The sequence below is a fragment of the Acomys minous genome, assembly GCF_964271855.1.
Source record: "Acomys minous genome assembly, chromosome: 2".
In the NCBI taxonomy this organism is placed as follows: domain Eukaryota; kingdom Metazoa; phylum Chordata; class Mammalia; order Rodentia; family Muridae; genus Acomys; species Acomys minous.
In genome coordinates, this window is record NC_140484.1 from 59,184,879 (window position 1) to 59,207,018 (window position 22,140).

Sequence of the window (22,140 nt, forward strand, 5' to 3'; positions counted from 1 at the left end):
GGCAGAGGGTGTGGAGGAGGAGGAGGAAGAAGAGGGAGGAGGAGGAAGAGGCAGGTAGGATGGAGGAGGTGGAGGCTGTTGGTGCATGTTGCAGTCTTTGGGAATCTCTTCACTGACAATGTAAGCTGATTGCGGCTCTTCACGCACCATTGGAAAAGGGGGGAAAAGCACAGGATACAGGGCAAAGTAGAAAGGGAAAGCCAAGATGGTGTTTGCTTGGCTCTAGGCTCCTCCCTGTTCCAGAGAAAGCTGTATCTTCTCATGCAGTGCCATGGTGAAGGTCGGAGTAAACGGATTTGGCTATATTGGGGGCCTGGCTACAAGGGCTGGATTCTTATCTGGCAAAGTGGAAGTTGTTGCCATCAATGACCCCCTCACTGACCTCCACTACATGATCTATATGTTCCAGTGTGACTCTCCCCATGGCAAATTCAATGGCACAGTCAAGGCTGAGAACGGGAAGCTTGTCATCAATGGGAAGGTCATCTCCATCTCCCAGGAGCAAGATCCCATCAGTATCAAATGGGGTGATGCTGGTGCCGAGTATGTCGTGGAGTCAACTGGGGCCAAAAGGGTCATCATCTCCGCTCCTTCTGCTGATGTACCCATGTTTGTGATGGGTGTGAACCATGTTCTAATGGTATGACAACTTACTCAAAATTGTCATCAATGCTTCCTGTACCACCTACTGCTTAGCCACCCTGGCCAAGGTCATCCATGACAACTTTGGCATCGTGGAAGGACTCATGACCACAGCCCATGCCATCACTGCCACCCAGAACACTGTGGATGGCCCCTCTGGAAAGCTGTGGTGTGACAGCCGTGGGGCTGCCCAGAACATCATCCCCGCATCCCCTGGTGCTGCCAAGGCTGTGAGCAAGGTCATCCCAGAGCTGAATGGGAAGCTCACTGGCATGGCCTTTCGTGTTCCTACCACTAATGTGTCTGTCGTGGATCTGACATGCAGACTGGAGAAACCCTCCAAGTATGATGACATAAAAAAGATGGTGAAGCAGGCATCTGAGGGCCCACTAAAGGGCATCGTGGGCTACCCTGAGGACCAGGTTGTCTCTTGCAACTTTTAACAGCGACTCCCACTCTTCCACCTTTGATGCTGGGGCTGGCATTGCCCTCAATGACAACTTTGTAAACCTCATTTCCTGGGTATGACAATGGATATGGCTACAGCAACAGCGTGGTGGACCTCATGGCCTACATGGCCTCCAAGGAGTAAGAAGCCCTGGACCACTCACAACAGCAAGGACATGAGAGTAAAAGAGAGGCCCTCAGCTGCTGAGGAGTCCCTGTTCTTTTTTTTTTTTTTTTGAGGAGTCCCTGTTCTAATTGAGCCCCTGACACTGAGCATCTCCCCTCACAGTATCCATCCTAGACCCCAGAATAACAGGAGGGGCCCAGGGAGCCCTACTCTCTTGAATACCATCAATAAAGTCCACTGCACCTACCAAAAAAGGGCAAAAGATGGTGTTTTCTCAGTGCTGCTTTGTCTTTGTTTCCACAAGGACATACCTGCCAGCTGCCTCCCTTCTGGGACACTTTCCCAGAAGCTTCCATGTGTCCACCTCAGCCTCTTGCATGATGCTGGACACAGGGGAGTATCAGGCTCTATCTACACACAGGTCTTGATATCCATGTCACCTCAGACCTGCAAGGGGAGCCATGAAACTGTCTGACACAGGTCATGAGAGTCTGCTGTCCATGCTGGGAGGCATCATCAGAGCCCCACGGGTTGGCACAGTCTCCTTTCCGCTGTTCATGTTGTAACTGTTTGCAACTGGGAAAAGCGGCTGTTCCTCCCTTCTGGATGCTCCACTTAGGATGAGCTAACAGGAGGCTGGGTGGTGACAGTCACCTGCTTTCTACCTAGCAAGGCTGACTGTCCTTAGAATTGCCCGAGTCAGCCTGCATGCAGGGGTATGTGTGCGCACAGCATCCTTCTTCCCTTTCCCCCTTTCCTCTTTCTTGACCTTCCTTTTCTTCTTCCTTCCTCAGCTGTCCAAACAGCCCATCATCTCCAGCTTCAAACTTGCAGGAGGACAAGCATGGCTTGTAGATGGCTGCCTTCCAATTCTGAGGCTCTGGGCAAGCATGTGGGCATCTGATGGCCATAGAGCCCCCCCCCCCAGGTAACCCTTGGCACACTCAGAACACAGCTCTTGTCCTTCTGAGCCTCTAAATGCCGCCTTCAAACAGCCATGAAGGCCTGTGATAAGTGGGCACCCCCATGGAGCCCTACCAGATCCAGACTGTCTGGGGCTGTGTGGTGGTGAGGTCTGGAAAGCTGCTGCCTCAAGAGTTTTGGGAGCCCAGAGCTGCTTCTCCTTCATCATATGTCATGCATGAGGCAGGGGATGATTTTGGACAAGGTTTTCATCAAGGTCAGTTTCATTTATTTCATTCCTTCTTAGTCGACTGACTTAGAGCGAGCCTCTGCAAGGACATTCTGACAGACTCAAGGATGGATGTGAATACCTCAGGCTCTTTCTCTCTTCTGCTATGGGCTCTGACAGAAGACGTTAGAGCCTCTATAGACAGCCTGTGTGTGGACACTGGGGCCTGTGGAGGTCTTTTCTGGGGAGCTTAAGCTCCTGGACCTGTGGCTTCAAGACCATTCTTTCTAAAACAAGCCCTGGTGTTGGGCTTGGATAGATTGGCATGGCCTCTTAGATGCTGAGGAAGATGAAGGGATAAAAAAAATGTCAGTGTTCTACAGATGTAGGAGACGTTCTGCTTCAGAGAAGTCTTCAGATACTTGTCCTCAACGTGTGACTGTGCACACATTGTATGCACATGTGTGACTGTACGGGGGATAGACCTTGGACTGCACCTTCTTACAGTTTGTCATGGAAGCTACAGTCTCTCTGGACCTCTATGCGGGGTACACTCATTTGTGACACCTGTGTGGCCAGTTCACTGGTTGAGCTGACACTATCTACTCACTGTCCCTTCTCTATGCTCCTCCCTGTAAGGATGGTCCTGCCTGCTCATGGGGAGCTCTAACAGCCCCCATCCCTGTGCTGTAGTCAGCAGGAGGCAATGGATCTTAGCATCCTTAGCTAGATCTCCCCCAAAGAAAACATCTCTTACCAGCTCTGTATGTTATCATCAGAAGTAGCCTGTTGGGTGGGGTCCTCTTGCCTTTTGTGCTTGGTCTCTGGGTTCTTGAGCTCTGGGAAGATTTGGATTCTGTCCTCCATTGGGCAGGGTCACCAGCCACGCCCCTAACTTCTCACTGAGGTTCTTGGAAGCACCTGTTGTTGAAACATAAAGGCTGCTGTGAAACATCTGGTGCCATTACCCCATCGGTCTGCCTTCTAGCTGGATACTCAGCCGCATAGTGGTATACCCACATGTGTGTTAAGTTTCAAAGCTGGGATGGCTGAGGTGCCTATTTAACATATCAAAGCGAACCTGGCCTCCATGTTCTCCCAGCATCCCTTGGTCCCTACCTGTTACAGGACATGGCTGGCATACCCTGCCCTCTACCCTGAACTCCCCAGCTCAGAGGCTGGGCTGCCCTATCCCCCAGAGACTCTTCCTTATATAGTCAAAATATTTTGGTTACCTACTCCCTTTTACATTTTGGGCCTCCTGACTACTATACCTAGCTCCCCTCTTTTTCCTCTTCCTTCCCCTCCCCTCTCTCCTCATATGGCTCTGGGTCACGGCCACTCTGGATCTCTTAGATATGTCTACCTCTAGCTATGCTCTCCCTTTTTTCTACAATAAGCTTTCTCCTTCACCATACCTAAGGGCAGCCATGCCCTTTCCTTTCCTTTGTGCTTCTTTATTTCATTCACTGTGAACCAAGCCCTGGGGTGGATCCCAGGGGTTCTTAGGGTTCTCTCTCCCCCTCTGGTGCCATCTGACTAACCTCTCAGAGTCCCAGCTCCTCCAGAAGCGGGATGAAGTCAGCTTGTGCTCAGCTAGTCTTAGTGTCTGCAGGCCCTTAAGATCTGAACTTCCTTGAGTTTGATTATTTCCAGACGTCTACTCCTCAAACTATGGCACCTCAGACAAGGGCAATACGTGCAGTAAACATCAAACGTCTACCCAGATCTAGCCAATGGACAGGACATTCTTCACAGTTGAGTGGAGAGTGGGGTCTGACTTTCACACTAACCTGGTGCCCCATATTTGACCACGTCCCCTGGATGGGAAGGCCTGGCGGCACTCAGAGGAAGGACAGCAGGTTACCAAGAGGAGACTTGATACCCTATGAGCATATACAGGGGGAGGAGGTCCCCCTCAGTCACAGTCACAGGGGAGGGGAGTAAGGGGAAAATAGGAGGGAGGGAGGAATGGGAGGATACAAGGGATGGGATAACAATTGAGATATAATATATATATATTGGTTTTTCGAGGCAGGGTCTCTCTGTGTAGCCTTGGCTGTCCTGGACTCACTTTGTAGACCAGGCTGGCCTCGAATTCACAGCGATCCGCCTGCCTCTCCTCCCGAGTGCTGGGATTAAAGGCGTGCGCCACCATGCCTGGCCTAAAATAGATATTTTTTAAAAAGATCTGAACTTCCCACCTGGGTAGATGCTACCTTGGGGCTTCTCTGAGTCTCCTTAGCCTGTGGATCAATGTCAGCCAGGTTGTCCAAGCATCTAGCTCAGACTCACATCTCAGCGAAAGAAGCAGCACCCTGTGATCTGCACTGTCTCATGTAGGAGGAAGGGGACCAGTCAGTGGCACGGTCTCCAAGGCAGTCACAACTGCAGGCCCAGCAAAGGCCTTCAAACTCAGGGTAATATAAGTGCTTCAGGCTGGCAGTACCATTCTGCCTTGGGACCCTTGAGTCCCACATCACACTATGTGGAGCCTAACTAGATGGGCACAGCCCAGGCTGCTGGAAAGGGCTTGCCCACCCCATTCTATAATGGTCACAGATTAGATCCTCTGGGGGCTCACACATAGCGTATAGGGCAGAGCCTGTGTCCCATATCACTGACCCTGCTCAAGTAGGCAGGCTTAGGGAGCTGTTGGTGGGGTACTCTTCCTCCATATGTCTGGGCGAGTTGGCATGGTCCCAATGCCTGAAGCTCCAGGGACTTCAGGGTAGGACTTGGTCACCTCTTGAGAGTCTTCCTTGCTTCAGTTGCGTGCTAGCAACTGTCTGCAGTTATGGGCTGGCCTGGTAGACTGGGCAGGTAAGAGTCTGTGAGGCTGTGGGATGAAGCCCCCTACTCCATGAAACTAGCCTTGTGGCAAGTGCGTGGGAGCTCAGGGACACCGAGGCTGCCAGTCAAGGTCACAAGACAGCCAGGGCAGAGCACCAAGAGCAGGTTCTGCTCCCATTCCCTGCTTTCTCTTCCTATCCTGGTCCCACTAGGAGCATACTACATGGCAATGACCAGTAGACTGCACAGTCAGCGTTTAAGAGCTCTCTGGTGAATCCATTTTCAGCTATAGGAAGCATCTGCTGAACAAGACCTCAGGACAGCGCCACTAGCCAGGGGTCCACAGTGGCCCGATTTGGTGCAGCCCAGATGCTGTGCCACCTGGTATTGGGTGTACTCAAGAGAAAAAAAAAATCCCACTGTGACTATCTCTGAGGAGACATTCCCCCCCCCCCCCCCCCCCCGCTCTGGTGGTGTGGGTGCTGTTATGGTCCATTTGTATTTTAGGGGATTCATGAGTGAAGGCCCTGCTGTCAGCTACAACAGCTGCCTGTCCTGCCGTCCCCTCAGTTCTGATAAGCCTACCTGAGCTCTCTCTCCGGTAGAGGAGCCCTCAGCCAGGCCTGTGTTACCTTGTAGACTGCAGAGGCCTTAACGCAGAACCACAAGATCTACTCTCTGGCCCTCAGACTCTCCCTTGTTCATGAGTAACAGGAACAGCATGGTTGGCTGTCCTCTGACTCTGGGACACCTGGTGCCTGCTGGCTTGGCCCTCGGAGGACACAGAAGGTGTGTAAGAGGCAGCGTGAAGGAATGCAGCCGCTGTTGGCCCCAGCTGGACCCGTGCCCCACCACAGCTGGGTTTCCTGAGCCCTGTAGGCCATTACAGTCCTGTTCCATGTGGCGTTGGTCCTCAGCCCTACAGCCCAGAACCAGTGGCCTCTGAGGCTGCAGCAATGTTTTTGCAACCGCTTTGACTGAGCTTGTTTCCCACTTGCATGGGAAGCTGTTGCTGTTCGTAACCCATGTGGGACGCAGGCTTGCCCACTGGCTGCGAGCCTAGGCTGCGTGTCAGTTAGTCGCACATCCTCCACGCAGCAGCACTTTCCTTCAGGCCTGAGCACGGAGGGCTCTGTGTGCTTCTGTGGGGAAACCGACGGCGAGAGTGACTTGAAATAACCTTGCTCTAATTCAGTATGCATACTTATGCTGACAAGTTCTTAAGAGGAGAATGATTTGGTTCCAAATCTGCATTTAAATGAAGAGATAACTCATTCATCCTGGCACTCCGCGCACCAGGCAGCCACTGAGGCTATGACAAAGACAGCTGCTGAATCAGCCCCCAGCCTGCTGTGGACCCATATATGTCCATGGTGCGGCTCCTGCTTAGGGCCTTGCTATACCCGTGCACATTCAGTACCATGTGCTGCAGGTACGTTACAGTAGAACGGGTCTGTGTCTATGCATCCAGCCTGGCTAGAAAGTTCCCGCTGTAGATCAGTGTTCTCCATGCTGCCAGGGAGCCACGGAGCTCTGTGTCTGGGTAGAATGACTCCAGACTGTAGAGCTTCTGGGTCCTGCTCAAGGCATCTCTTTATCCCACTGTTTCTGGCTGTGTTAGACCGATCAGCAACCTTGGCCTGGCCTTTCCTGGCCAGTGTTTTCTGACTGTGGTGAGGGGCATATCTGTACCAGAGACTCAGACTCAGGAACTCAGGGGAGGGGCTAACAGCCTGGTCTACTGGTCTCCCCTCTCTTGTCTACCATGACCCACAGAGCATCCTGGGCCCCATATCCTTCCACCGTGCGTAGTTACCTGGCTTGACAGCTTGCCTGAGGTGTGGTCTCTTGGTGGGTGTGCTCTGCCAGTAGGGGATGGTCTGTCAGTGAGGTGGTATCTCAGATAGGATTTGTCAGTGGGGAGGTTTCCCAGAGGATGTGGTCTCTCAGTGGGTGTGGTCATTTGGAGGGCGGTCCTTCAGAAGGGATAGTAACTTAGTCGGGGCTGCTTCTCCGCTCCTGAGTTCCACTAGTGTAGTAGCCACCTGTGCCTACAGGAAGAGCCCCAGCTGCCTTCCCACTGTCATTAACGGCCACCATCCACTGACTGACCAAGAGAAGAGTGTTCCAAAGCCAAATGGCAGACCAGTGGCAAAGCCATCATGGGCCTCAGGGCACAGGTAGGAGAGCCACATCTGTCTCATAATATATGGGCTCCTGGGAGGGGACCTCAGGAAAGTCTGGCTACTGAGCTAATATGGTCTTGGCTGGTCCATGGGGCTCAGAAGGGAGTTGAAATGGTTTAATCCCCTCTGAGACTTCACCCTGACTTTCACCCAAGCCTGGAAGGGAGGAGGATGACGTAACAGTGTCCCAACAGGACAAAGTTCTTGCCCAGTCTCCTAAGTTTATGTGTTAGTGTTCTCCTAAAGACTTGTTTGCTCACAGGCCTGCCTGGTGTGAACATCGGAGAGTGGCTCTCTACCTCAGGCCAGGCCGTGCCCTATACAGCCCCATACCTAGCCTTAAAACCACTGGTGTTCCAGGAGGAAGCAGGTGGAATCTACGGAGAATGTGGATGTTCAAAAGAGCTTTCCAGAAGGGTGCTTGACCACATGGGCCCTGAGGTAAATGAAACCGCCACACTGAGAGACCCTGCAAGAGTAAACATACATAATGAGAGATCATCTCCCACTTGCCGCTCATCCCCTCAAAGAGACCACCTCCACAGAAAGAGATTTCCCTGAAAGCTACCCCACTAGGGAGCATTTTCCACTTAGAGGCCATACCCCATTGCTGTTGGCTTTTTCTCTTCTTATTTTCTTTCTTTCTTTCTTTTTTAAAAGACTGGGTTTCTTTGTGTAGCCCTGGTTGTCCTGGACTCACTTTGTAGACCAGGCTGGCCTCAAACTCACAGCGATCCACCTGCCTCTGCCTCCCAAGTAAAACTCTAAACATTTTTTTCTACTTTTTTCTATTTTACCAATGAAGATTCAGGAGCCAGATGCTGGGGTGAAAGCCTCCTAGCTCAGAGAGGCAGAGAAAACACCCAGCTGACCTCCCCACGCAGCCAATGTCCCAGGAGGAAAAAGCCCCTTCTCCATGCTGTCTTACAAAACGTTCAAACCGAATGGCCCTCCTTCTACTTCCTGTGTGCCTCTATCTGTCCTCCGGACTTCCTCCTACTCTGTGTTTTTTTCCCTGTCAACTGGTTGCTTGCTCTGCCTTTTGACCTATGGCTGACTTTATTTAATCCTGTTTATAGAAAGCTTTTTGATTAAAGGTGTGTGCTAGAGCTGAGCCACACTACAACTAGAAACAGGTTTTTTTTTCCTAGTGCATAATCTTGGGGTTCATAGTGTGATCAAACATCCTGCAACACCCCATCCTGGCCAAGAGCATAGTAGCTCACTAGCCAGGCTTTCCTGAGGAACCCACCCCGCCAGGACCCCAGACACTATAATGAGGTCGAGGTGGTTCTCTTACCCATGACCCTGAGCCCCATGATGGCTTTACCAGTGGGCTGCCCTTTGGCTGTGAAATACTCTTGGCCAGCAAGTCAGTGGTGGCAATAAGTGACAGTGAGAAGCCTGTGGGTGACAGCTGGGGCTCTTCCTGTAGGTATAGGCTGAGAGACAGTGCCCCCATCCACATAAAAGTGGGAAATGACTTTTGTTCGAGTGCCTAAGACCAGTGGTGGGGGTGAGGAACCATCATAGTCCAATGTATGTGGCGAGGGGCCTGCAGGCAAGCTCCTGCCTACCTTGAATATCAGCTCCATCTGGAGACAACCTTAATCAGATGCTGAATCCTGCAGGAGCCAAATCTCATCCCATGCCCTCCATGGCAGGGTCCTTAAGACACCAGGCCTGCTTATCCCTGTCTCTCTTCCTATGCCAGCGTAACAGCACCAGGAGCACCCTTACCCAAGGATGGCTTGTCCTTGTAGATTCCACTTCTTCCTATTTTTCTTCCGTGAGGACTTAGACCAAATTTAGCCACAAGCACCATTTGCCTTGTCTTCCTATCCGTAGCTCACAGCTGCCAGCTGCTGAGTTCTGAGGCAATTAGCAGAGTCTCGTGCCTAATTTAAGAAGGTGGTACCAATTGGTGATGTGTGTTGGCCATTAAGACAGTGGACATAAAGTGCCAGAGGCTGAAGATGCCCAGGAGCAGAGGGCTTGTTTGTCATTGTGACAGGCACGTCATGTCTGTGGTTGCCCCTGGATCTCCAAGCCCAGGAAGCTAGGATGAGAGAGGGTCTGCTCCAGTCCAATGAGGGAAGGAGAGCTGCCAGTTCAGGCACCTTGGGTTCACCTCTGTATTATGGGCTGGTTTCCCCATAAGGTGGTTCCCATCTCTTCTCCCTGCCCAGGTACCCTCTTGACAAACAAGGCATATGTCATATTGCCTCCTGGGAACCCTAGTAAAGGAAAAGAGCTGAACTCAACTCCGAGAGCAGTGGTATACCCCAGGACAGGTAGGATGCTTCCAGGTAGACACCAGGCTTCTCATCCGGCTTATACCTCTCTGATGAAGGTGGATTTTGATACGATACCATGGGCCACAGAAGGTCACACAGCCGTAGATTCAGGGGATATACACTATAGTGCAAGGGTGCTGACTGTAGAGGGTGGCAATAGAGCCAGGGGTGCCTTAGATTCTCCTGCCTCGTCACTGTTGGCGGAACTGGGTTGCCTACTGAGGGAGCAAGAGATATGAACTCAGTGTCCTTTGCAGAACAGAAGGGATCATACCAACTTCTTTCTTCCTCTTGGCTCCCAGGGAGATCAAGGCTGGATTAAGGCTCAGTCACTTTGTGAATTTACTTATTTGCTTGTGGATCCAGATTCTTGTGTGTGTGTGTGTGTGTGTGTGTGTGTGTGCTTGTGTTTGGGTGTATATGCATGTGTGTGCAAATGTGTGTGTCTGTGTCTGTGTGTAGGTCAGATGACAATCTCACGTGTTACAGCTCAGGAGTCATTTGTCTCCTTTTTTGAGACAGGGTCTAGCTGGCTTGGGATCCTCTTCTTCCACCTCCTCAGAGCCTGGGATTACAAGTATGCGCCACCACACCACACATTTTTACGTGGGTTCTGGAGATCAAACTCAAGCCCTCATCTTTGTACAACAAACACTGTACCAACTGAACCATCTCCTCAGCCTCCAGATTTTTAGATCTATTTTAACTGTCCAGTTCTATACATATAAGCAATGCTAAGCAGCTCAAAACCCATCGAGCCAGCAGAGTAGATATAACATTTATAAAATAGAAACTAACTGATTTTTCAGGATGCAGAGTGACTTGCCCACAGGCCCCTAAGCCACACTTTATTTCTCCCTCACATGGCTTCTTGAAAATCATAAAAAGCCTGGGATACATACCCAGAACAAGTCAAACAAGCCCCTCAGAGGCTATTTCTGGCCTCGAGTGATCCTCAGTCATCCACTGTTCCTCCTTCACCCCAGGTAGTGTCCTGTGGAGACAGGTAGCTGCCTTCTATCAACCATGCAGCTTTAGGGGTCACATTCAACCTTTCACAGGCTGGTCACTGTGACTGCTGTGTGGGTCAGTGCTGTGTGTTGACCTTGAGCTCCATCTCTCCATTTAAATGTCTGTGAAAACAGCTGATAGGGCTGAAATCCACCTTAAGTATCAGAACCACCTTAAATGGTGTTTGAACCGGGCCCAGTTGAGTCTGGGCCTCGGATTTCTAGGTCAGCAGAAACTAAAAGACTCTAGTTCTTACTAGGGGATGAAGGTACAGATTCCATGGTTCAGGAAAACCAGGGAGAAGTGGAACAGTTTCTTTCCTGTTGTTTGGCAATAGGACTTGGCCTGCAGAAGGCTCTGATGTGGCCGGTAGCCAAGGGGAGGCTGCAGAGTTTTTCTGGGGAAGCCTGAACTCAGGCTGCTGTTCTGTGCTATGGAAAAGCCAGGACCCACAGGGACCATGCATACACTAGCCAGGCTTCTCTTCAGCCCAGGCTGAGAAGGAAACTGCAGGCCGAGAGAACCTGGGGCCACAAGGGAATGGTACCCCCTGGCACCTATGCCCACAGCACAAATGGGGAGAGTGCTGGTTGTCGTTGTTGTTGTTGTTGGCTTTTGGAACTAAAAAAAAGACCCACACTGGCGAAGGTAGAAAAGGCCAAATATATATATATATTTTTTTTAAAAATTGATTTATTCATATTACATCTCAATTGTTATCCCATCCCTTGTATCCTCCCATTCCTCCTTCCCTCCCATTTTCCCCTTACTCCTCTCCCCTATGACTGTGACTGAAGGGGTAATCCTCCCCCTGTATATGCTCATAGGGTATCAAGTCTCTTTTTGGTTTTATACACACACACACACACACACACACACACACACATGTATTTTTCAGTGTATGTAAGCCAATTTTCTAATGAATCTTGACTTTCAATTAATGTGGATGTGGAACCACCTACGAGTTTAATGAAGTACAGCTGAGTGTGCCTGTGAAAGTTTCTCCTCAGAAGACCAGCTCTGCCCTAGCCAACAGGTTAGCCCTTTGGTGGTTCATAGCATGATAACATGTTGGGACTTGTGGCCTAGTTGGAGGAAGGAGGTCTCAGAGGGCATGGCTTTGGAGATTTGTCTTGTCCTGGCTCCTTCCTGTGTGCCCCTCGTTTAACTTCCTGTCTGCTCTGAGGTGATCGGCTTTCTCCACAGGTTCCTATCATGGCGATGCTCCTCCCGCACTAAGCACCACCACACACTGAACTCCATGAAACTGTGAGCTAAGCTGAAGCCTTGGTTTCTTAAGTTGGTCTCTCTCGGGTGTTTTGGTCACAGTGATACAAGCACAACTCACACAGCTGGTGTGACAACAGGTGGGGACATCAGAGCTCTGTACACATGTCAGGTGCTTCCATACTGTCAGTGACAAGTCAGTAGGATACTAATATGACCGCAGTGTATTTAGTGGGGGACAGCCAGGCCAGCGTCAGGCCTGTTTATGGGTGACATAGTGGGACCTACAGCTGACACTACTCAGAGCAAAGGTGCCCAGTGAGCCAGTACTTCTCATCCATGTCAGCAGCACTGCTGGGGACAGCTAACACATGTGGGATGTAGGACACATCAGGGTTCCCTCTGCATAGGGAGCATCTTAGGTTCAGAGTATAGTGAATAAGGAGGTGCTCTGTTCTCAAGCCTAAAGTCACAGGACAGGGGACAGAGGGGCCTTACTGCTGGCACAGGAAGCGTCAGCACCTGGACTCCGCTCAGCTACTTTGGACTTTTGATGATAAGATTCCAGAGTGACTGGCTTCTCCTCTCAGTGCACACATAATGGTCGCTGGATCATTCTCCAAGGGGAGACAAGCCTGGGACAAATCCTGCTGATGTCTCTATAGAACAGGCATGAAGCGTGTGTGTGTGTGTGTGTGTGTGTGTGTGTGTGTGTGTGTGTGTGTGTGTGTGTGTGTTTCTAGTGTCACATCACCTTGAAGCCTGGAGCTGAAGCACCTACTACATTGGCCGTATTGACTCATCCTCAGCACTCGGATGCCAGCTACCCTTGTGTTAGCATGACAACCCATGTTCAGTGCCACAGAATCCATGGACACTGCCCAAGAGCCTAAAACAAATCTACTGCTCCTAAGTCACGAATCTCACTGAGGAGACTCTAGCGACAGATATCAGTACTCTGATAGTGTTCACACTATGCCAATACACACTGTGTGTGTGTGTGTGTGTGTGTGTGTGTGTGTGTGTGTGTGTGAGAGAGAGAGAGAGAGAGAGAGAGAGAGAGAGAGAGAGAGAGAGAGAGAGAGAGAGCACTGCACAGATCATACCCAGAGAAGCATGGAAGATCCAAACTGACAGGACCACAAATGACTGAGCCACTGCTCTGGGAATCGAGTGAGGTGACGTCATGGACACAGCTTTTCTTGAAGGTCACACTGAGCTTGCAGAAACTTAATTGTACAAATGGTCTTTTCTTGTGGAGGGAACGCCTTTAGGCATTTTCTGGCCATTTGCTGGTTGTACATCAAAACATGAACATAAGTAAAAGTCTCATAGGAAACTCAGGGGTCCCTGTTGCTATCTCGCTGAACCCCTCTATGTCTCAGGACTGGCTTTGCTGTGGAAGCTGCTGACAAGTCTGGGAGGGGATCATAGCCCTCAGGTGCCTAGATACCTGGAGGAAACATCTGGAGGGGACTTCTGGAGGAAACATCTGGAGGAGACTTCTGGAGGAAACATCTGGAGGGTACTTCTGAATGCTGGTCTGCTTGACCCTTCCCCCAGGCAGCCAATACCACCTCCAGGATGGATTTGCCTGGAGCTACCCACTATGTTAACTTATTTGCACAATGGCACAGAATCAGTATTCGTGCTGCGCCCGGCTGCAAATCCCATTAGTCTGGGCGTTGAACAACAATGCACAGAAGACTGTTAAAAAATTAATTTCAAGTTTTCTTCCAGCTTGCACTTAGTCTGCTAAAGTAGTTTCCACTTGAAGATGCTCTTCTCATTGAAAAAAGCAAACCCATGAAAACCAAAAAGCTAAATTTACCTGTGTGACCAGAATACAGAGCAGAACTGCCCACGAGAATGCAGCTAACCGAGGCGCGCAGGCAGAGGTGGGCAGGAAGCAGAATTGGTGCCCATTTGGGCAACCGAGGCTCATACACTCAGAACTGCTAAGCACAATCCTATCCGGGCATGAATGGTACATTTAATTAGTGCGCGCTAATCAGAAGTTTATGAACAGAATCACTTAACTGGTCTAGCCAGTTTGAAGCTGAGTTAGAGCAAGGAAAGAGCCCTAACCCTTTAGGCCCACGGCTGTCAGGCACAGAGGGCCACACCGAAGACCAGAGGTTGTCCCCTGTTTCTGGGAAGGGTAGAACAAAGGATCTCAGCTCAAAGGATGGTACCCTCCCCAAAAGCGGGAGGCTCATGAGATGCTTCTATGACTGATCTGCCCTGGGTTGCAAAACAGTATGGTACCATCAATTTAAATTTTATTCTTTGACTAGACTGGATAAAGCAGACACTCTTCAGAGTCTGGAAAACCAAGTCCACATAGCATGAGCTAATGGCTACCTCCAACAGCAAAGAGTCTCCCAGAAATGCCTGAGGGGTTTTCTGAGGCCCTGATGGGGATTCTATGTAGCTGGACTGGACACAGATAAGCCCCAGGCTTCCCAGCTTTACCTGTACTCACAACTACTATTGTGTTTTTCTTGTTGTTGTTGTTGTTGTTGTTGTTTTTTACCAGCAACTTTGAAAGTTTAGCCATGTTTGTAGACTCCAGACTAGTCACTCAGCAAGCAAAGTGCATGGGAGATGAGGTTTTACTATGACCCAAGTCACTGCTATGACTTCAGAATCCAGGAGCAGGCAGGAGCTCTGAGACCGAAGATACCAAGCAATGGATGCTGGGGCAGGGCCAGGTGTGCTGCATCAGAACAGGACGCTCCGGCCTGGAGCATCAGGACTGATGTGCAGCGGAAGGTCTCTCTAGAGACAGCTCTCTGTGAACTGCTTATGGAAAGCAGACGGTTCACATATGCAGTTCTGGGTGAGGCCCTAACAGCTGAGTGGTGTGACAGCATCACTTAGGACCTCATGGGAGCAGTCTGGCAGGCTTCCTTTGATGCATATGGGCTCCAGGCTGCTCCTGCTTCGCCATCAAGCCTCTATCCAAGCTTTTATTTTGTTTTTTTTTTTTTCTTGAATTACATGTGTGCATGTGTGTCTGTGTGAGGATATGTACATGGGAGTACAGGTATCCCCTGGAGATGGAGTTATAGACAGTTGGGTGATCCACCCAATATGGGTGCCAGGAACCAAACTTAGATCCTCTGGGAAAGCAGTATGTGCTCTGAACTGCTGAGCTGCCTTCCAGGCTCCCTGTACTGGCTTTCTTGACTTCTCTTCCTCTCCCACAGCAACCGCCTCTGCAAGCTCAGAGATCACACTGCTTCGGCATGGGACTTGCCAGTAGGCCACACTTGGATGTTGCACAGGTGGTAGACCAGTCTCTATTAGCCTCTGAGATCATCTCATGAGCAAAGATAGACTATTCCAAGGCGAGAAAATAGCCTTCTCTCATTATGAAAGTCACTATTGAGAGCCTTACTCTATCCACGACAAGTTTGCGTTGAGATAAAAGGAGTTTGCTTTGGGATAAAATTTGGATAACTCATTCCCTTCAGCCCCAAAAATTCTCTTTCATCCTTGGCTCTAGGCACTGGGATCTTTTTTTGATTGACGTTGGAGGCCCTACCCTGCCCAGGCCCCAGAGCAGTCAGCCAGGTCTGGCTGAGTGCAAGCTGCAACAAATAGATACATCTTTTTTCTGGAACAAACTCCAGAGGAGGACCAGAGAGGCCCCTGAGATGATTGGCTCTGCTCACAGGCACTGCACTCAGGTACCGTGGGAGCCTCAAAGAAGCACAGGCTCATTGAGGCCCAGAGACAAGAAGCAGTTCTGCGTGAGGCCTCCCTCTGTGAAGCAATCCCTGTCCGGAGCACCTGTTCATGTCTGTGAGTGAATGACAAGAGATGAGCCACATCTCACTAGGTTTCTGAACTCGGAACTTCTGTGCCTTCTGCTGCCCCAACAGAGTCCTTAGGCAAACCTTGACAACCCCCATACCCCAGTTTCTGTGTGCTATTGTGGCAGCTAAAGTCCAGATGCTATCCCAAGGTGTGGCGCATCTGGGAGCCTTCTGAAAGGAGGGCACATCATCCCCCTGGAAATGGGATGGCAGAGTGAAGGCCTCTGGGACAATGCTCCTTGAGACCAGCCAGGGGCTGGTCATTAATCAGCATACTCCTCCCTTAGACACTTGCATTTGAGGAAGAGGAAACAAATTTTGGGGTGACCCTAGCCCTCCAGTGCTGTCCTCTATATGGTTGCAGAATTAGCCCTTTATTGTAGGAAGTGGTGCGTTATTTTCATACCACTGTCCTCAGTTATCTGACATCTGGAGTTGAGGAGCCTAGGCTTTGGGGCCATGAGACATAGGCTGCAGCACATCTGTGATGCCTCTGCTGGTCCATTGTTGACCTCAGATATCCTGAGCCCTTGTTAGAACTTTGTTCCCCAGTAAAGGTGCATGCACTGTCTAGGGTTCTAGGCAAAGAAGGCTCAGCCTATGGTCATTTCCCACAAACACGGATGGCTACCACAGGGTCAAGATGACCCCAGGAACAAACTGACCCTGGGACAAAGCTGAGGCATCTACAGGATGCTGCTGTTTCCTTGGTGAAGAGGAAGGAAAGCGGTGTGCTCTTTCTGATCCTGGGGCCCTGGGTTCCCTCGTTTGCTACTCTCTCCCAAGAACCAAACCAGTGGCCACTCCGAACAGGGACTGGTGAACGATGGGTATCTGTGTCCTTGAGCCCTTGGAGTGAAGCCTGGCCTGCAGATTGAGAAGACAGTTTTCCTAGTCCCAGAGGGGTCCAAATGGGGCAGCCGTGATTAATCACCAGATGCAAATAGCTCATTTAAAAAATTAATCACACCAGGACGATCTGATTCATTATTCAGCACTTGAGTGGTGTGCACAGAATTCCTAACAAGCTGTCAAAGTAGAGATAAATGACCCAGGACCACTGTCCCTCGGCATTTTATGGCCCTTCCCGCACACGTAGGTTGTTGAGGTTTCTTGTCCTGTCTCAGCAGGACACAGGCTTTGCTGGACTCCAGGGAATCAGGGAGGCCAGATTTTTTTTTTCTTCAACTTGGGTGGCTAGCCTGTTAAGATGAGCCTTAAAAGACAGTGTGTAGGCAGAGCAAGACATGCCTAGTTCCACCCTATCAGAACGAATGCTTGGGCTGAGGAGATGCCTCAGGCAGTAAAGTGCTTGCTTTGTAAGTGCAAGGACATGAGTTCAATACCAGAACCCAAAAACAAAACAAAACAAAACAACAACAACAACAACAAAACCAGAAAGAAAAACAAAAAATGGACCAGGTAACTTATATTTGTAATTCCAGCACCGGGGAGGTCGAGACAGCTCACTGACAAGCAAGCTCTCTTTAATTGGCAATTTCCAGGCTAGCAGGAAAACTGTCTCAAAAAACAAGGTGAGAAGTACGTGACAGAGTGACACTTGAGATTGCTCTTTAGACTTCACATGTGTGTATATATGTGCACCTGAGCATGTGTGTTCATCTGTATACTCACATGTGATCACACTCACGTGCATGTATATTCATGACGTACACACACACACACACACACACACACACACAGACAGATACATGGATTTCTTTTCTGTCCAGGGTGAGGGCTACCTACTCTGTCTTTGGTGACACTTCCTTTACCTTCTCCACAGAGGAAACTACCTGGGACTTCCCCGTGGCGTAGGCTTCCCTGCCTCTCCTGAGGCACACCTGTCGTTTGCTCCATTTTTGTTTTTTTGTTTTTGTTTTGTTCCCTTCTCATAGTTACATTTATGCATGATCCAGCTGTGACCAGTGAGTTCTCCCTCTGTGAGGGCTGTACAGGGATGGAGTCCTCACCAGGTCCTTTGTACAACCCTCTCTGCTTCCTGGAGATTGGCCTCCTCAGCCGCTCCACCGTCTCCTTGGCTCTGACAGCACAGGTGATCCCTACATCTGGGTGCCCTGGGTGCAGGCCTGTCCTGTTCTTGCAGGGACTCAGATGGCTGCAGGAAAAGGAGAGGTGTCATCCAGAGAAACAAAGGACAAAGCCGAGGCTGTTTCCTAATGTGCAGATGGAGCCCTAGTGGCACGGAGGTCACTTCTCTCCGTGATGTGCCGTGGTTGGATGCTCTTCAATGTTAGTCTGGCAGCTCCACAGCATGACGAGCCCCTTCTGCTTTCCTTCAAGGGGCATGTTTGCCCCTCCCAGCTCAGGAATCCAAGGTGGAAGATCCACCCAGGTGGACACCTCGAGGTCTGGCTGCACGGATCCTAGCTCCACAGCCTGTTAGTGTCACTGGCCTAAGTGGACAATCTGCCATGTATGAAGGGTGGCTCAGCTCAGTGTATCTGAGATTTGGCTTCGTAGGGGAGCACGCGAAGTTATCAGCAGGTGCCCTGGGAGGACTGAGCAGGATGCAGAAGCCACAAGGCATCAGTCAAGTGCATTGGTCAGACAAGTCCTTTGAAGTTCCTAGCCTGCATTCCTCTGGTTTTCACCTCTGTAGTGATGTGGCTTCTTCTTCAGGTGCTCAGGTCTTTAGCTCCTTTCTTCCAGGAAGATGGTTTTCACTGAACTTAGGACCTGTGGACAACACAGGGTGTCCTCCTACCAAGATCTTGCCTAGACAAACATTTCCCCCAAATATGCTCATAGCGCCAGGTTTGGGGATAAGGTAGAGGTAAATCTTCCTGAGACCATCATTTAATCCACAACAGTCCGCAGGCCTGGGGACACACAGTACTCATTACCCACACACCCGTGTGCAGGTTGAAGCCAACATAGCACATGAGTTGTAACAAGGTTTCAGCAGGAGCACACAGCATACTGTTGGCCTTGCTCAATGGTCCTGCCCCAAGACTGTCATTCCGGAAGCTCAGGATTCCAGAAGTATGGTAGCAGATGAGAGCAGATTTATTTCTCTCTGGAAACCGTGTGGGCTGTGGGTGGTTGGTCCAGGACGCTGTGGGCAGGCAACTTGCAGGTTGCCTTGCCAGGAGGCCACATTTGCAAGAGTAGAGCTGTAGTGAAGGTGCTGTTTCTCCTGTATTTTGCTGTGAATATTACTACTTTAAGGTTAAAAATCACACTACAGGTAGCAAGAGTGCTACAAACAAGCAAAATTTATGATTCTGCCAGATGTGGTGACACACGCTTTTAATCTCAGTACTCAGAAGGCAAGAATAATGATTCTCTGAGTTCAAGGCCAGCCTGGCCTACATAGAAAGTTCCAGGCCCCCCCCCCCTCTCTCTCTCTCTCTCTCTCTATCTATCTATCTATATATATATATATACACATATACATACACATGTACACACACATACACATACATATATGTACACACACATACACACACACATATATATAATTATTCATCAAAAACTCATGCTCTGAATCCAGCCTAGGAAGCAGCTGGTACTGCAGGGGTTAGAGTTAGGGGTTAGGGCTAGGGTTAGGGTAAGGGTTAGTCAGGCCAAGCCTGTGGACAGCTCATTCCTGGGAGAGTGGAGGAAGATTATGTCACAACTTTGAGTCTCAGAAAGTCTCAGGCCAGGTGGGTGGGCAGAGCTGGGCTCCCTTGAGTCTGCTCACCACCCTGCTCTAGAGTGTTTGCTCCAACTGTTTTAGACTTAGGGAAAGAGTTTTTCTCTCTATCGGTCTTCCTGCCAGGTTGTCTACATGGGGAGTAGGATTGCAACTTGTCTCCTGCTGCAAATATTCTGCATAACCAGTCACCTGGCACACAGTGGGTGTCCAAGTCCAAGGCTGAGTCGTGAAATTTCCCACTTGGGACATCTCTCTAACTAGAGTTAGAGGGTATGCACAATTCCAACGACCATGCCCTTGTCAAGGGAAGGTTAAAAGGCATCTAATCTCCTAATAGTTTTAAAAAAACATTTATTTATAGTGTGTGTGTGTGTGTGTGTGTGTGTGTGTGTGTGTGTGTGTGTGTGTGTATGTGAAGCTTGGGGAAGTCAACTCTTTCCTCCTACCATATGGTTTCAAGATCAGGTTATTAGTCTTGGCTGCCAGCATGTTTCCCTGCTGAGCCATCTCAGGACTCTGAAATGGTGTTTGTAGAGTCAATCCTACAGAAGAGACTTAATGTAAATGTTAATGTTTGCACTCTTGGTGTTTGTTGGACAGGTGACTGTGAGGATCTGGGCTTACAGTAGCAACCTCTTAAAGGTGAGGGATGACCTTTGGTTTTGGGTTGGAAGTGCAGACGCCATGGGAGGCAAAATGTCTTCTCCCTGCAGCCTGGAGATCCTGGAAGCTGCTGCTCACAAATCCATGTGATAGAGGGACCACAAGGCACAGAGTGCGTGAGTTGTGGGCGTGTGGGCACAGGTGCACGTGGCTTGGCATTTTCTTCAAGCTTCATCTTGGCTGCAGCAGCGTTTCTTCCCACAAGAATCTGGGCAGAACTCTGAGCTTCCTGTTGCTTCCGCATCTTGCTTGACAATTCCCCGTGGAAAGGGCTTCATTTTAAATTTTGGAGCAGGCTGTTTTTATTCTCGCCCCCAATAGATGAGAAGCTGCTGCCCTCGAGTGGGCACCTGGGACATGAAACAGGTGTGTGATAGGGCAGCTGACCATACCCAGACACCTGCTACAGGCCTTATACCTGACTCTCTTTGCAGGCTGTGGCCCTGGGCCAGCCCCCTGCTCTCCACAGGGCACACCTGGCCTGAGCCTGCAGCTCTGCAGCCTCCAGCTGCAGCATAGGCAGTGGCATAGGGCCTGCGGCTGAGCCTCTAGACTGTGCAAGGCTCATACATGGGCTCCAAATGGTGATGACAGGGGCCTCTTGCTGGCTCCATCTGGCTGAGCAACAGTGGCCACATTCTGCCTTGCGCACATCTCACAGGTGTTTGTCTTGAGATCCTAGGAAAGCAGGTTCACCTTTCTCTTCTGATCCATGAGTGGACCCAGGACAGCACCTTCACTGCCCTTCCTCTCTTCCAAGAGTGGCTAAGGAGTCACATTTGGCTCCCCCTTCCTCCACAACCTTCCTGTGAATAGAGAACTGAAGGCAACTGATAGAAAGGATGTCCTGGGCTGGACCTAAGGCAAGGCCTCAGGAATGCCACTGAAAGTTCCATTCTCTAGAAAGTTCCTCATCTGGTCCTCTTCTGCTATACAAGACTCTGGTCTTGGCTAACGTGAGCTTCGAGGGTTCTAAACTATTCTCTAGAGCCACCTTCTACCCAGCCACCTGCCAGGTGAGTCCCAGTTGTCCTGTGTCTCACCCCTGTCTTGCTCTACACCAGACCTAGCTACTCCCTGAGTTATTTTTCTATCTGGTCAGTCAACAACTTCAATTTTCCCTCTCATTGTTCTGTCACCTGCATCCCTGGGTACATCCCAAGTTCCAGGACGGAGCCTTTCTGCTATTTACAAGGGCCTGGGCACAAGTGCTCCCGATCAGTTTCAGAGCCAGTCAAGCAATTGATGACCCACATTAGTAGGCGCTTCCTCCTGGCAGGCTGGCTGGGCTTGGGTGCTGGGAGGGTTTCTTGTCACTGGGGTTTATGTTACAATTTAGATGTAAAACGTTACTCAAGAGCTCATGTGCTGAAGGGCCTGGTCTCAGCTCTGTTCAGACAGAGGTGATTGAGTCATCAAGGTTCTGCCCTCAGCAGTGGATCTGTATGTTGAGGGATTCGGAGCTGAAGGAAACATTGGCGGTGGACTGCGTAAGAGGTGGAGCTGGTTGGAGGGAGGGAGTTTTGGGGGGCTAGACCCTTGGTGGCTTTATTTTATTCTCACTCTCTCCCCTCTCCTTCTCCCCCTTTATATGAGCAGCTTTGCTGCACTGCGTGCTCCTGCCATGTTGAAACGTTACCTAACAGGCCAAGAAACGACAGAGCTGAACCATGAGGCAAGACAAACCATTTCTCTTTTAGTTGTTTGCTTTAGCTACCTTGTTGCACTGACGGAAAGCTGATGAACAGGCTACTGGAGGCCCCGAAGAGTATACACTGAGGGCAGGGTGGGCTCTCAAAGAGACTCCCTAACTGGAGTCCAGTTCTGACCCCAGGGCGGTGGGGTAGTGGCTAACTGAGCAGGAGAAAGCCTGAGGGAATTGGGTACCATTCTTCAGTGGTGGGGAGGCACTGCACACAGCCAGCCATATTATGCCGCCTGTGTCATTTCTAACAATGATGGGGCCGGAAAGGAATGACACCAGGCTGAACCTGAGGCAGGACAGGTGTGTAGCCATACTGCTTGAGGCCTCGAGGTCCCCACTGGCAGGAGGGGCTGAGTCACCAGAGAGGTGGGGTCACCCAGGTCACCTAACCCACCCAGGTGACTCAGGAGATTGACACATTT

At 50.3% G+C, this 22,140-nt stretch overlaps 1 protein-coding gene and 1 pseudogene across 2 annotated transcripts in view; one reads left to right on the forward strand and one right to left on the reverse strand.

Moving 5' to 3' along the window:
• ADGRA1 (adhesion G protein-coupled receptor A1) overlaps nucleotides 1-22,140 on the reverse strand; it is a 319,025-nt gene that overhangs the window by 63,254 nt on the left and 233,631 nt on the right. The gene's annotated exons all lie outside the window — the stretch shown is intronic.
• On the forward strand, nucleotides 272-1,238 carry LOC311590440 (glyceraldehyde-3-phosphate dehydrogenase-like; annotated as a pseudogene). Its single transcript has one exon. The product of its transcript is annotated as a glyceraldehyde-3-phosphate dehydrogenase-like (transcript).